General features: G+C 48.3%; 1 protein-coding gene across 1 annotated transcript in view; it reads left to right on the top strand.

The window, feature by feature from the left end:
• The first annotated feature begins 494 nt into the window (after positions 1–494).
• The window catches only part of LOC134501193 (plexin-A4-like), a 62,008-nt gene continuing 49,789 nt past the window's right edge, over positions 495–12,713 (top strand). Inside the window, exon 1 of the mRNA XM_063308801.1 lies at positions 495–679. The gene's annotated coding sequence lies outside the window, so the exon portion shown is untranslated. The remainder of the gene's footprint in view (positions 680–12,713) is intronic.

Here is a 12,713-nt window from a genome sequence, read left to right as displayed (position 1 = left end):
CGCCCGCCCGCGCCCCCCCCCCTCGGTTGCCAAGGATATTCTCCCTGCTTCCCCGTAAAGGCAGAGGGGGAAAAACTACATCGCTGCTGCTGCGGCGGCGGCGGTTGCTGCTGCTGGCATTTTATTTTATTTTATTTTATTTTGTTTGGTTTTGTGTTATTTTATTTGCATTTGTCTCCTCCCAATTTCACCGCCCGGCCCCTCAAGATTCGGGGCTTGCCCCAGTGGCCAGGGTGGGGCCGGGGGCGATGGCTCGCCGGGGCGGGAGATCGGCCGCTTGAAGCCGCGCGGAAGCGGTCGCCCGGCCGCTGCAGTGGGCGCTCTCCCGGGCGAAGGCGGCGGCGGCGGCGGAGCGGCAGCAGCCCGGCGGGGCGCTGCGGAGATGGCCGAGTGAGGCTGACCGAGCCCGTGTCCGGCCGGGCTGAGAGGGAGAGAGAGAGAGAGAGAGGGAGGGAGGGAGGGAGGGAGGGAGGGCGGGCGCGGATTCCTGCTCTGCCTCCTTTGCCCCCTCCGCTTGCTGGGGGGGGCATTTTCTGCCAAGCGGGGTCTGCCCGTCACCTGCTCGCGGCTTCCTGGAAGAGGTGCTTGGAAAATCTTGGAAAGGAATAGCGGCGCCTTGCAAGGAGGACGGACCTCTCTACGCATCTGGCGAGCAGCTCCGGCTGGGACCAGTGCAGAGGTAAAATACGGGAGGGGGGGTGCGTTTAAAATAAATTAAAATGCATGCATCCGTGTGTGTGTGTGTGTGTATGGAGTGCAGGAGCTTGCAACAAACTGTGTGTACACACACACAGACTCTTACTACACACACACACACACACACACGCACCCACACCCGAGACACCATCTGCAGTGTCAATGCGGCGCCTGGGTTGAGCAAAGGTGGGGGGGCAGGCAGGGAGAAGAGGGGAGCATCTTCCCAGGTAAGCAGGAGCCCCTCGCCTTTTCCCTCCCCCAGAGGTGTGGAAAGCTTGCAAGCATCTACCCTTTTTGAGGGGGCGGGGGGGGGAGAGGAGAGGGCAGGAGCGGGGAGGGAGTCGCAGTCTTGGGGGGCGCTTGCGGGGATGAAAAGTATTTTCCCCCCTCTTCAGCTCCTGGCTGGTGGTGGTCTTCTTCACTTGGGGGTGGGCAAGGTGCTGAACCCAACTTAAAAAATAAAATGGGGGGGGGGGGGAATGTCCTGCTAGGCTGAGCAATTCAAAAGCCTTGGTCAGCCCACAGGCTCTCCTCCTTTTTATCCAAATGGGGTTAGCAAGGCATACAAATTCACATGGGAGCCTAGGGATGAAAAATCGATGTCTCCGCCAGTGTGTGTGTAATGGACATGTGTGTCTGTGTGTGCACGCGCGCGTGTGTATGTGTGTGTAAGACCCGACTGCAAGAAAACGAGGGAAAATGCAGCCCAGACTGATCAGCTCTTCTCTTTGCCGGCTGACTTCTGCAGGACTTCCCCCCTCCTGAGCTATAATATAATTTCTTGTACACACACACACACACACACGCGAGAGACCCGGAGCCTGTCTGTCTTGCTACCAAAGGGAAAATGCAGCCGGAGCATCTTGTTAGCAAGCAAGTGTTTTCCGGAGATGGCAGAGCGATGAAGTACCCCAGGGTGAGGCATTGGCTTCCAGTTGGCACAGACAAGTGTGTGCTATGATCTTTGCTTAAAAAAAAAATTGGCATGCTTTAGCCAATCTCTTTCTCTTGGGCAGCATCAAGAGCATTTCCTCCTTGTAGATCTTTCCTTTCCTTTCCTTTCCTTTCCTTTCCTTTCCTTTCCTTTCCTTTCCTTTCCTTTCCTTTCCTTTCCTTTCCTCCCATCCTTTTCTAGTAGTTTTTGAGTCAGGCTGGCTGGATCTGGTGACAAAGGGGAGGTGATTTTACACACACCGCCTCCCATGCTTAGTGCTTAGTCGTAGTAGTAAGCCCAAAGTGAGCCTTGCCAATTGTTTTCTGTTCCTGAAGTTTGCATGAGAGGAAAAACCCCTGCTTTTTCATCTTTTGGTTCCTCTGGCTTTGCTGAGCCTGAGTGTGAGTTTGCCTCCCCCCACCCCCGCAAAGATTCCCTTCTTCCTATGTTTCCAAGCCCAAATCCCACATCTGCCTCCCAGGTGATGTTGTATTGGTGGCCCACTTCTCCCATCTCAGTATCAGAGCTTAGTTCTGAAATGGCTGAGAGTGCTCTGAGGCATGCACAGAGCGCATTTCCCTCTCCCATAACCCTGGGATGATGCTGGGGCTGCCAGACCCAGGGTGGTGTTTTCAAACAGCTTTGAGCTACCTCTCCTCTTGTTTGGGATAGAAAGCCCCAGTTTGGATTCCTTTCCGAAAAGAAAGGAATCCCAATTCTTTTTTTCCAGTCTCCAAACTGGAAAATCTCCTTTGGCTTGGCTTGCGTTTCCTAGATAAAGTACATTTTGCCTGATCCCTGTGAACTGTGTTTGTCTTTAACATTTCTGCAGGAATGGTTTTGGTGACCACATGAGAAGTGGGAAGCTCTTAGCTCTTAGGGTTCAGAAACAGGATGGGAAAAGGGAAAAATGCAAACTCTGTGCATCCTGATCCTCATCTTCAAATCAGTTTGGTGCCAGTCCTAAAAGGCAAGACGCTTTAGTGCCCATTTCACAGATGGGGAAGTGCAAAGCAAAAGGGTGAAAGAGAACCAAATCCTGTACTTTATGTTCTCTTGGAAAGGTGATCCTCTAATTAATTATTTGAGATAATTCAAGAGTGGAACTCAAACTGGGAGATGACAGTCAATTCTCTCCCAGTCATGGAAGCTCCCTGGGTGACTTTGCACCAATTTCTCTCTCTCTGCTCAAGCAACCTCACAGGGTTGTTGTTGCTGCTGCTGGAAAAACTGGGGCAGGAAATGCTTGAGGAAGCTGTAAAACAAACAAATAAAACGAACCCTTTTTATGTTTATGGGGGGAAAGGGAAGAGAATGCTAGGAAGCCTCACCAACTGCTTGTGGGATTGAGAAGGGTGTTTCACACATTAGGGACTAGATGCTTGATTCCCTCCACCCTGACTGTGGCGCCTTTCAAGCAATATCTTGTCTGGCCCTGTCTCCCATTCTCTTATGCCTGCGTTTGGGGTTGGGGTTGATTCTCAGGTACCATCAATGCAAACAGCATTTGGTGGCTAATGTTGAAGGTGTTGATGATGGACGATGCCTGCTCCTTTCTTGCAATGTTAGTGCTCACAATTTTAGCACTGCAAGGAGACCGGAGATGTGCTATGAGAAGCCCTGTAAAGAGAGGCTGAATGTGGTTACTCTGGAGTTGAGGATTAAGGTGTTACAGCCACAGACCTTCTACGGGAGCAGAGATTTGATGAGAAGTGTAAAGATGGAGAGGAGGGCTTCTCCCCCCCTCCCTCAATTCCTCCAGGGTTATTTCTTTCCAGAGTTAAAAAGAAAATGTAGCATGGAATGAGCCGAAGGCTTCTTGGAGGACTGATGACTTACTCAGTGAATAAAGACAGTTTGCACCGCGATGCTTGTTTTTACTCAAACCAGCCTTGTCTTGCAAACCCTGGACAAAAACACTATCAGCAAGGAAAGAGTGAGTGGGTTATGCCTGCAGGTCTCTCTAGTTCCAGCTGCACCTTTCTCATTCTGCCCCTATGTTTAGGAAGTTTACGTGAAAGGGCGCTCACACAGTCCACCACGGTGAGAAGAGGCAGGGTGGTGGGAAGTGCCACAGAGCATGCGAAGCGGGGGCTGTGTTTCTGAGCACGTCAAAAGTAATGGCCGTAATTGACCTCAATGCACCTTGCCTGGGCAGTAGGAGAGGCGAGGTGCTGGGGGTCAAAAAGGACAGGTTTAAATCATAGCTTGAGAAATGAAGGATGATTGTGTGAAGCTGTGACACGGCAGGTGCAACCAATGGAAAGAGAGATCTGGCCAAAATGAAGCCCTTTGAAGTCCCCTGACTTTAAGCGGGAAGGTTTAAGGCATGCGCCCAACCTTGCAAGTGAAATTAGTAGAGCTTAAAAGTTGCTCCCACTGATATCTGGAAAATTCTGGAGGGTGTACACAGAAGCGTAAGTTGGTTCCGTATGTACGTGTGGTTCTGTTTAAAAGCCAATGTGTTGTACAGTAAAAATACTAGAAGAATAACAGTATGATTTATTTCAGGGACATTTTTGGGGTTAGGGGGATACATCAGTCAGTTAAATAAAATCTGTTTACAGATTCTCCTTTGCCCTGGTCGATGCACTACACTTTCCATCTTGTCTGATTTGGTTAGGGCCCTTGGCCTGAAGTGATCTCTTGGATCTCCAAATCCTGATCCCCAAGAGAGATCCTATGCCTCTGCAGGATTGCAAAGCAGAGTGAATTTAAACAGGTCTGACTTTTTCCATTAAGTGTTTCAGGGGCAGGGAAGAAGCCACGCCTGGTAAAATCTGCTGAGTTGTACTTTAAGGCCGGAGGGGCCCCATTTCAACAGCTCAGGGGCTACACTAGACTGCGCGGCATATACCGGGCTGTACCCCAAAAGTGGGTGGGATAAGGATCCATGGGGGGGGAGTTAAAAGAGTGCCTTGCAGAGGCTTGGCAAGGATTTCACTCCATGCCCTCCCCTCCAAATTTCCAAAAATGCAAAAAAGGGCCACCTTGGAGGGAGGCTTCAGGGGCCACAGATGATCCTTGGCTTGCTTTTTGGGCACCTCTGTTTTTAGGAAGGTAGGCCCCTCACACCCTGTAAGGCATGGGCTTATAGGATATTGAACTAGACCAGTGTTACTCAACCTTGACAACTTTAAGACATATGGACTTCAACTCCCAGAATTCCCCAGCCAGCCATGCTGGCTGGGGAATTCTGGGAGTTGAAGTCTACACATCTTAAAGTTGCCAAGGTTGAGAAACACTAACCTAGACTTAAAATAGAGTTGGGTTTCAGCATGGGGTGGGATCCAGCCCTTGATTTAGCACCTCAGCCGAACCAGGCCATCCCATGAAGCCATGGGGAAGCTATTTAGCACTGCGTCTTCTGTGGACGCAGCCATTCAGGCCCCCTTGCGCCATAGATTTTGATGCTGGCTTAGCAGAATTGGGAAGGGGGATGTCCAGGGTCTTTGTGCAAAGGGTCCACCCATTAGGATGCTAGACCCTTCCCGCTGAGGATGTGCCATATGCAAGGGACCCCTTGCAGGCAAAGCCGTAGTTAATGAGAGCAGAGAAACTGATCAAATGTCTCTCTTTCTAGCTCCTTTTGCGTAAGACGTGAGGATTCAGAGTCGCAGGCTGTGTCTCAGCTCCAAGGGAGGGCGAACGTGTGCGTCTGAGTTGAGCTGCAACTGAAACGGACTGTTGATATTCCACTTTCCTCTCCCCTAGGCACATGGCCCTAAATTATGTAGACCGGAGAAAGTGATCTAAACGCAGGGAAGCACATGCTTTTGATAGAACCGTAATGCTCCAACAAGAGCAGAACAGTTCCTTCCAGATAAACAAACCGAAGGCCCGCTAAGCTTCCTCCGTGTTAACTGTGATTTCGACAGATTTGAAGAGGATGTTCATAATTGTGTGTGTGTGTGTGTTGGTGTGAGTGTGCTTGCAGGCAGAGGGAGGGAGGGAGCCTTCAAAAGGTGTCAGGGAATGTTTTGCTCCGCATTTCTGCTCAATTCCTTCTCCCTTCCTTCTATGGACATTAACATACATACATACATACATACATATGTATATTAAAAGACAATTAATGCTTGCTGGAAGACTGTAAGCAGCATTTCAGTGCAGAAATGTGATCTCAAAAAGTCCCTGGGAGAATACAGGAGTTCATTAGCAGCCCAGCGACGTTCTTGTGGTTAAGTATGTCGGTTTAGAAGAATTAAAGAGGGACCGCAGAGCTCAGGCAGAAACGCCAGGATTCCTGGAAAGAGGGTTGGGGGCCTTTCCCAGGATGTCAGACTGTCTTTCCACTCAGCTCCAGCCAGCTTGGCTCCCTGTTGGGGAGGATGGGAGTTGTGATCCGGAGAGCTGAAGGGCCGCAAGTTGGAACTGATAGCTCTGCGGTTGCCAATCTTACAGGCCTGCGCAGTTGATGTAAAGATGGCACTGTGTAGGGCCAGATTTAGCCCTGGGGACGCCCTAAAGCAGTGTTTCTGAAACTTGGCCGCTTAAGACGTGTGGACTTCAACTCCCAGAATTCCCCAGCCAGTACGCTGGCTGGGGAATTCTGGGAGCTGAAGTCCACACGTCTTAAGCGGCCAAGTTTCAGAAACACTGCCTAAACTATGGAAAGCTGTAGAGGCTGTTTGGCAGTGCAAAGAACGAACAAGCCTATCATTTCCACTTTGGCAGGGAGCCCATTTTCAGCAAAGCAATAATGTCAGCTGCGCATGGGGAAACCTGCCGTGATGTCACAATGCAAACTCAGCCCCTTGAGTCCTGACATCACACGTAAGCCCAGCAGGGGCGGACCTTCCATTGTGACATCGCCATGCACATTTTGTGGCTCGCCTCCCTCTGCCCCCCACCCCCCTGCGTGGATGCCTAGGGCTGCTCTGCACAGGGCTGGACGGAGACCTGGGGAGGGCCCAGGCTGGGGGACGATGCAGAGGCTCTGTCGGCAAGCACTGGCAGGGCATCAGGCCGTGGGGCACCTGAACGTGGACGGAGGCCCCCAAGATGCAGAAGCAACGCGGGATGGGTGGGGAAGGGCCCCCTCCGAGCCGAAGGGGTGAATGCCTGCAGAAAGGAAGCACAGCTTAATCAATTAATGAGGATCGTGGGAGCTAAGCAAGAGGGCTTCATTCATGAGGTCATTCCTATAGAGACTTATAACAAAGCTGTTTTAAGAATCTGAAAACTTGAGAGGCCCCTTCAGGCTGTGTGGCCCTGAGCCGTGGCTTGTTTAGCTTATGCCTAAACCTGACCCTGAGTCTGTGCATTTACAAATGTCACATCTAACGTTGCAAGTGTTACTATTTCCCGCTGCGCCAGAGAATGAGAAGATGACTGGCCCGTTGCATTTGAACCCAGATCCCAATGCAAAACGTGAGGATATTTTTCTCAGTGGGTTTCTCACACTGGCGGTTTTGCATTCCTTAAAACCTATGGAAGGTGAAGCCTTGCACCAGACTCAACTTATCCAACTTGAACAATGCCTTTCATTCAAATGTGGTACTTTTCATACTGCGCGAGCCAGCTAGTATCACGTGGTGGTGCACAACTGCAGGCAGTGCTCTTTAAGAAAATAGTTATAGAGAAGGATGGATTTTAGCAAGGTCAGCTTTTCTTAAGCTTGCCTGCGTCCACCAATATTTCTTCTTTGTCACTGTTTAAGGACAAGTCCAGAAATGAGATTTTCATTTCCATTTGCTGGGGAACAGCAGATGGCACATGTTTTAGATGCTGGAACATTTTTTTCCTTGAGCCATGAGAACTAGATGCTTAACTTTCACCTTAAATTATTGTTACCTGATATTCCCTTGTTTTTTTAAATGAATAATATAAATTGGCCTAAGGTTGATTAAAGGGAAGGGGGCTGTGCCACTTCAGACTGCAGGTGGGGTGTTTTTCACATGATAAGAGTATTTCTGCAGGAAGTACAGGCAGTCCTCACTTAACAACCATTCAGTTAGTGACGGTTTGGACTTACAGTGGTGTTAAAACCAACTTGTGACCAGTCCTCACACTTACAATCATCACAGCATCTTGTCATGCCATCGCCATTTTCAACCTTCCCAGCCAGCTTCTGGCAAGCAAAATCAATGGGGAACCACATGATTCGCTTAGTGATGATGTGGTTCACTTAATGATGTGGTGACTCACTTAATGACCTCTGCAAAAAAGGTCATAAAATTGGGTCAGATTCGCTTAATGACCACTTTGCTTAGCAACTGGAATTCCGGTCCCAATTGTGATTGTTAAGCAAGGGTTACCTGTATGTAGAAAGCTAGCATGTCAGGGAGATGGCTAGACTAGAACTCCTGGGATCTAGTTTAAAGTGGAAAGATTATTGGGGATCTAGTTATGAGAAGTTGCACATATAGCCTGAGACAGTAGAGCTCACAGCTATCCAGGGAAGTAAAATGTCATCATGTAAATACTAAAACGTCCTAGTGTCAGACATTGGGACCCCAGCACACGATGGCGGCATTTGTGTGCTGGTGTCACCCCATGAGTGACCTCGTTTTAGCGCCATCCCACTTTGCTATGGATCCTGCTGTTTGCAGTCCCATTTCCCATTTCAATAAAGATCTGAAATTTGTACACATTGCAAACCTGGATTTACATTTTGTCCCCTTTTAGGAAGCAAGGATCATTTTTGACTTGGGCGCAAAGATGCATCTGCTTAGCCCAAGGCGAGTGACGTCTGCAGCATCTCGGTGGCCAAAATGTGGGTTTTTATTTTTCCCTTCCTCCCCTAGGTCGTAAATCTGGAGGAACAGCATGACATCTTTTACAGGTGTCCCTTGTCCCTGCAGTCCTTTGAAATTTGCGTAGCATGGGAAAAGCTGTCACCATTTCCTAAGCTTTTCATGCTACGGGAAGGGAGGAAAAAGGTGGAGGAGGATCAACCATCTCTGAAGGATGGATTTATTTCACTGGCCCTGGCTGGTGGCCAATTTTTCAGAAGGCAAGGAAGAGACTCCTTGTCGGTGTTCTGATTCTGTGGGAAAGACAATCAGAGATGTGGTTCCATCTTCCTACAGTTAAAACATGTGCCTCCTTCAATGAGATTCGTTGCTTTGCCCCCCCTCCCCACCCCCCGAATGACAATCTTAAGGTTTCAAGGATCAGAGCCTTATTGGGATAACTTTAATTGTCTAGAGGTTTTTCTCCTTCTTTGAAATCTAAGCAGCTCTTGTAAGACGCCTGATTAATAAGGAGCTGGACTTCAAATGATGCAACAGATGTGTGATGTGCAAATTGATTTCTGCTTGTTTGTGCTTTCTTTTTTTCCTCCTAAGATTAAATACATATCCATCAGACATCCCCGCCTCCCGCCGCCTCCAGTGGGGGCAGGTGCCTTCTCAAATAATGGAAAATAAATCTGGTTAAGGGAACAAGAGATTTTCTCCCGGGTTTTCATTTTCATCTGAAATACAGACTTTTTGTAAAAGCAATTAATTAATAAAGGGGGTGGATGCCAACTTACTAAGAAGAGCCAGTTCACAATCACTCTGTGCAGTTGTGTGTGGAAGCTGACAATGTTGAAGCTTTTATACAATAGCAGTGGCTGTTTTTGCAGGCTCGTGTGGTTGGCATAGAAAGAGCTACACCAGGGGGTCCCCTTTGGCAGGTAAGGATCACCTAGAGATCCTAACAAAGGTGGGGACATTTGCAGAATCAAGTCGAGGAAGTGAGAGAATCTTTCATTGGCCACAGATGTGTATCTACTAATTACTGTACTTGCCTAACCTTATTTAGAAGTTTGTTATTAAACATGCATGAGAGCCAGTCTGGTGTAGGGTTAAGGCACCAGGCTAGAAACCGTGAGGCTGTGAGTTCTAGTCTGGCCTTAGGCACGAAGCCAGGTGGGTGACCTTGGGCCAGTCACTCTCTCTCAGCCCCAGGAAAGAGGCAATGGCAACCCAGTTCCGAAAAACTTTGCCAGGAAAGCTGCAGGGACTTGTCCAGGCAGTCTCTGAGAATCAGACACCATTCAACAGATTTAAAAAAATGCATATGCACTCCTTCAGCTCTCGATCTTCTTGTTGCCCATAGATCCTTGCATGCAATTTTCTGGTCCTTCCAAAGGTTGCCATTCATTTTTAATGTGATGATGGGGGATTATTATTAAATAAATGGGAAGTCACCCTACAGATTGTGAAAGATAAAATCTCCTTCAAACTGAACTGGGACTTCGTGGATCCATCTATGTGCTTTTCTTGTTAATAATGTTGGAATGATTTGCCCCTCCCTTATTCTGAGATGTTTTTTTGGCCTTTGCAGCCCAGTTTGTGGAGTTGTGATTTCTTAGTGGTCTCCCATCCAAGTACCATGTGATCAGGTCCAGCTCTGCTTCCCTTTTCTAAGATCAGCCAAAGTCAGCTAGATGCTGCCACCTAGCTGGGCAGGAGTAATCATACTAATGACATTGAATTGATTAAAATAAAATGTAACTGAGTGAATGCAAGATTTGTCCTGAATTCCACCCAACACATTGTCCTGACTCTGTCCAGTTTATGGAGTGTGGCACTTGCCGTGTCATTCAGAGGTCAACTGTGCCCTCCATCTGGGAAAAAAAATGGTGTATATTTCAATTGCCCATGGAGCTGAATTGAGGATAATGTAGATTTTGATGAAATATTTGCTGTTTAATTAATAGAATTGGAACTTGTGGGGGGCGGGCAATAAATCATGGCCAGCTTCAGGTCTAGGATGAGCTTGAACCCGACTGCCACTGTATTTACTAAGGGTCAGACAACATCTTGAGTTCTGGGTCCAGTTCCAAGAGAAACTGAAACAGGTACGAAGAAGAGCAATGAGAATGATCGGAAAGAAAACCAAGTCTGATAGGGAGACACTGAGGAACTGATTGTGTTTAAACTTCGTGTGTTTCAACACTGTTGAAATCCCTGCAGGAGTATCATGCGGAAGGAAGTGTTCTCCATCCTTGTAGAGTGCAGGCATGGAACTATGGATGTAAGTAACAGGGAGACATGTTTTTCTGCATTTTCGGGGGGAAAAAATCCCCATAGGAGAAGTGTGATAGAGGAACCCATGCTCCAGAGAGATGGCGGCCTTCCCTTTGCCGGATGTGTCCAAGCAAAGTCAGGAGAACGATCTCTTGAGGATGTTTGACTTGGGATCCTACCTTGAGCAGTTAGTTGGACCTCACGAGGGACGCAGCTGATGCAGAGGACACGTGTGTGGTGTCATAATGATGCATGTGAAGTCACTGTCACTTCTCCTGGATGGCTGGGCTTCCTGTAGCTCAACAGCATTCTTCCACAGCCCACCCTTTGGAGCTTTCAGGCCAAGAATTAGCATTCATCTGGGGATGCCAGGGGTGGAAAGAGAAATGTGTGCAAAATATGTACTTGGACACCATGCTACAGTCTCACCATTGTTCTGCCCTGCAGTGTGACGGGCACACATGTCCATCATGAGACTCTTTGATCAGTAGAAACTTTCAAAGTCTTAGATGTTGTGCCTGGAGACCAGAGGACTTGGGATAAATGAAACAAGCCTGGTGTTGCGGACAGCATCTTCTTTGAAGTAACCCCATAAGGAAAAAAATAGGGAAAATGCACAGGAGACGATTATCCTTGGGGATAATCCCACATCTGAGTCCTTGACTTGTCACTTTCAATTTGGATAAATCCAACAGTTCAGCATCTGATCCTTAAACTCGGGGAGGTGGAGAAAAAGTTGTACTGGGGGACTCTTCCATCACTTGCATTGAGCTGAGAGTTGACAGATCTGAGCAAGAAGATGATGAGGATCAAGGTTCTGGAGAAGCTCTGAGATCTTCTCCACCTGGCAGTGGTTTGGATGAGTAGATGAATGCTTGTGAGTTGGTACTTTGGGTGAAAGCCAAGAGCATTGGCTCAAAGAGAAGGGGCATATTTGGGAACAAGCCATTGTGTCTTTTCTGTTTCTCAGAAGGTTCCCGATCCAGACACGTGCAACTTGCCTCCGATGTTGATGTGCAAGGAGGTAGGGGCAGGGTTTGCATCCTGATGTCACCACATATGTGTTCTTCTTCTTCTGCTATCATGGCTGATGGCCATGGTTCAGGGTTCTCCAAAAATCTTGAGGCCCCTCCCAGCTTTATCACTTACTCTGCTCCTAAGACTTTGAGGGTAGTGCATTTTAGGAGAGCAAATCAAGAATTCTGTTGTTGCATGGAAGCTTTTATCTCAAAGCTCTTGAGGAGTGATGGATACTTTGTGGGGGTGTCTCTCCTTGGAGAGCCAAGATTTTAAGCCCATGTTAAACAGCTGAGCTTGCCGATCGGAAGGTCAGCGGTTCGAATCCGTGTGACGGGGTGAGCTCCCGTTGCTAGTCCCAGCTCCTGCCAACCTAGCAGTTCGAAAACATGCAAATGTGAGTAGATTAATAGGTACCGCTTCAGCGAGCAGGTAACAGCGTTCCGTTTAGTCATGCCGGCCACATGACCACGGAAGTGTCTTCTGACAAACGCCGGCTCTTTGGCTTTGAAACAGAGATGAGCACCACCCCCTAGAGTCGGACATGACTGGACTTCATGTCAAGGGAAACCTTTACCTTTACTAACCCTTGAGAAGCAGTGACCAACTCCTGCCAGTGGTTGGTCCAGCACACCATCCTGAGATCCAGTTATACCCTCCTCTTCCAACATGGTACCCTCCAGAGATACAATTCAATCCCGACAGTTCTTCAACCTGATGGCCATTCTTGTGAGTATGGGAGTCGAAGTCCCCACATCTGGGAAGCCAGTGCATCTTGAACTGTAGTGCTCCATGAGCAAAAAGTGGCTAGATTGCAGACCACCTGTAAGCAGCCAGTAGCTTCTGATGAATAACCCTTTGATAACCCTTTTCTGATAGGCTACACTAAACATGCCACTATAAAGAACATGTGGCTCAAGCAGGTGAGCCAAGTTGCAAGCTTAGCAGGGAAAGGGGCAACCTCCTAACCGCTTTGCAGCAGATGGGGAAGAATTCTTTCCTGAGACGGATGCAACAATTGGATTATCCTGAACTGCAATTTGCAAAATGCAAGTTGTGCTTCAGGATGATTCGATTGTTACATCCGTCCCAGGAAAGAATTC

This window comes from Candoia aspera, chromosome 7, assembly GCF_035149785.1.
Source record: "Candoia aspera isolate rCanAsp1 chromosome 7, rCanAsp1.hap2, whole genome shotgun sequence".
NCBI classification, from domain to species: Eukaryota; Metazoa; Chordata; class Lepidosauria; order Squamata; family Boidae; genus Candoia; species Candoia aspera.
This window is presented reverse-complemented; position numbering and strand designations above follow the sequence as displayed.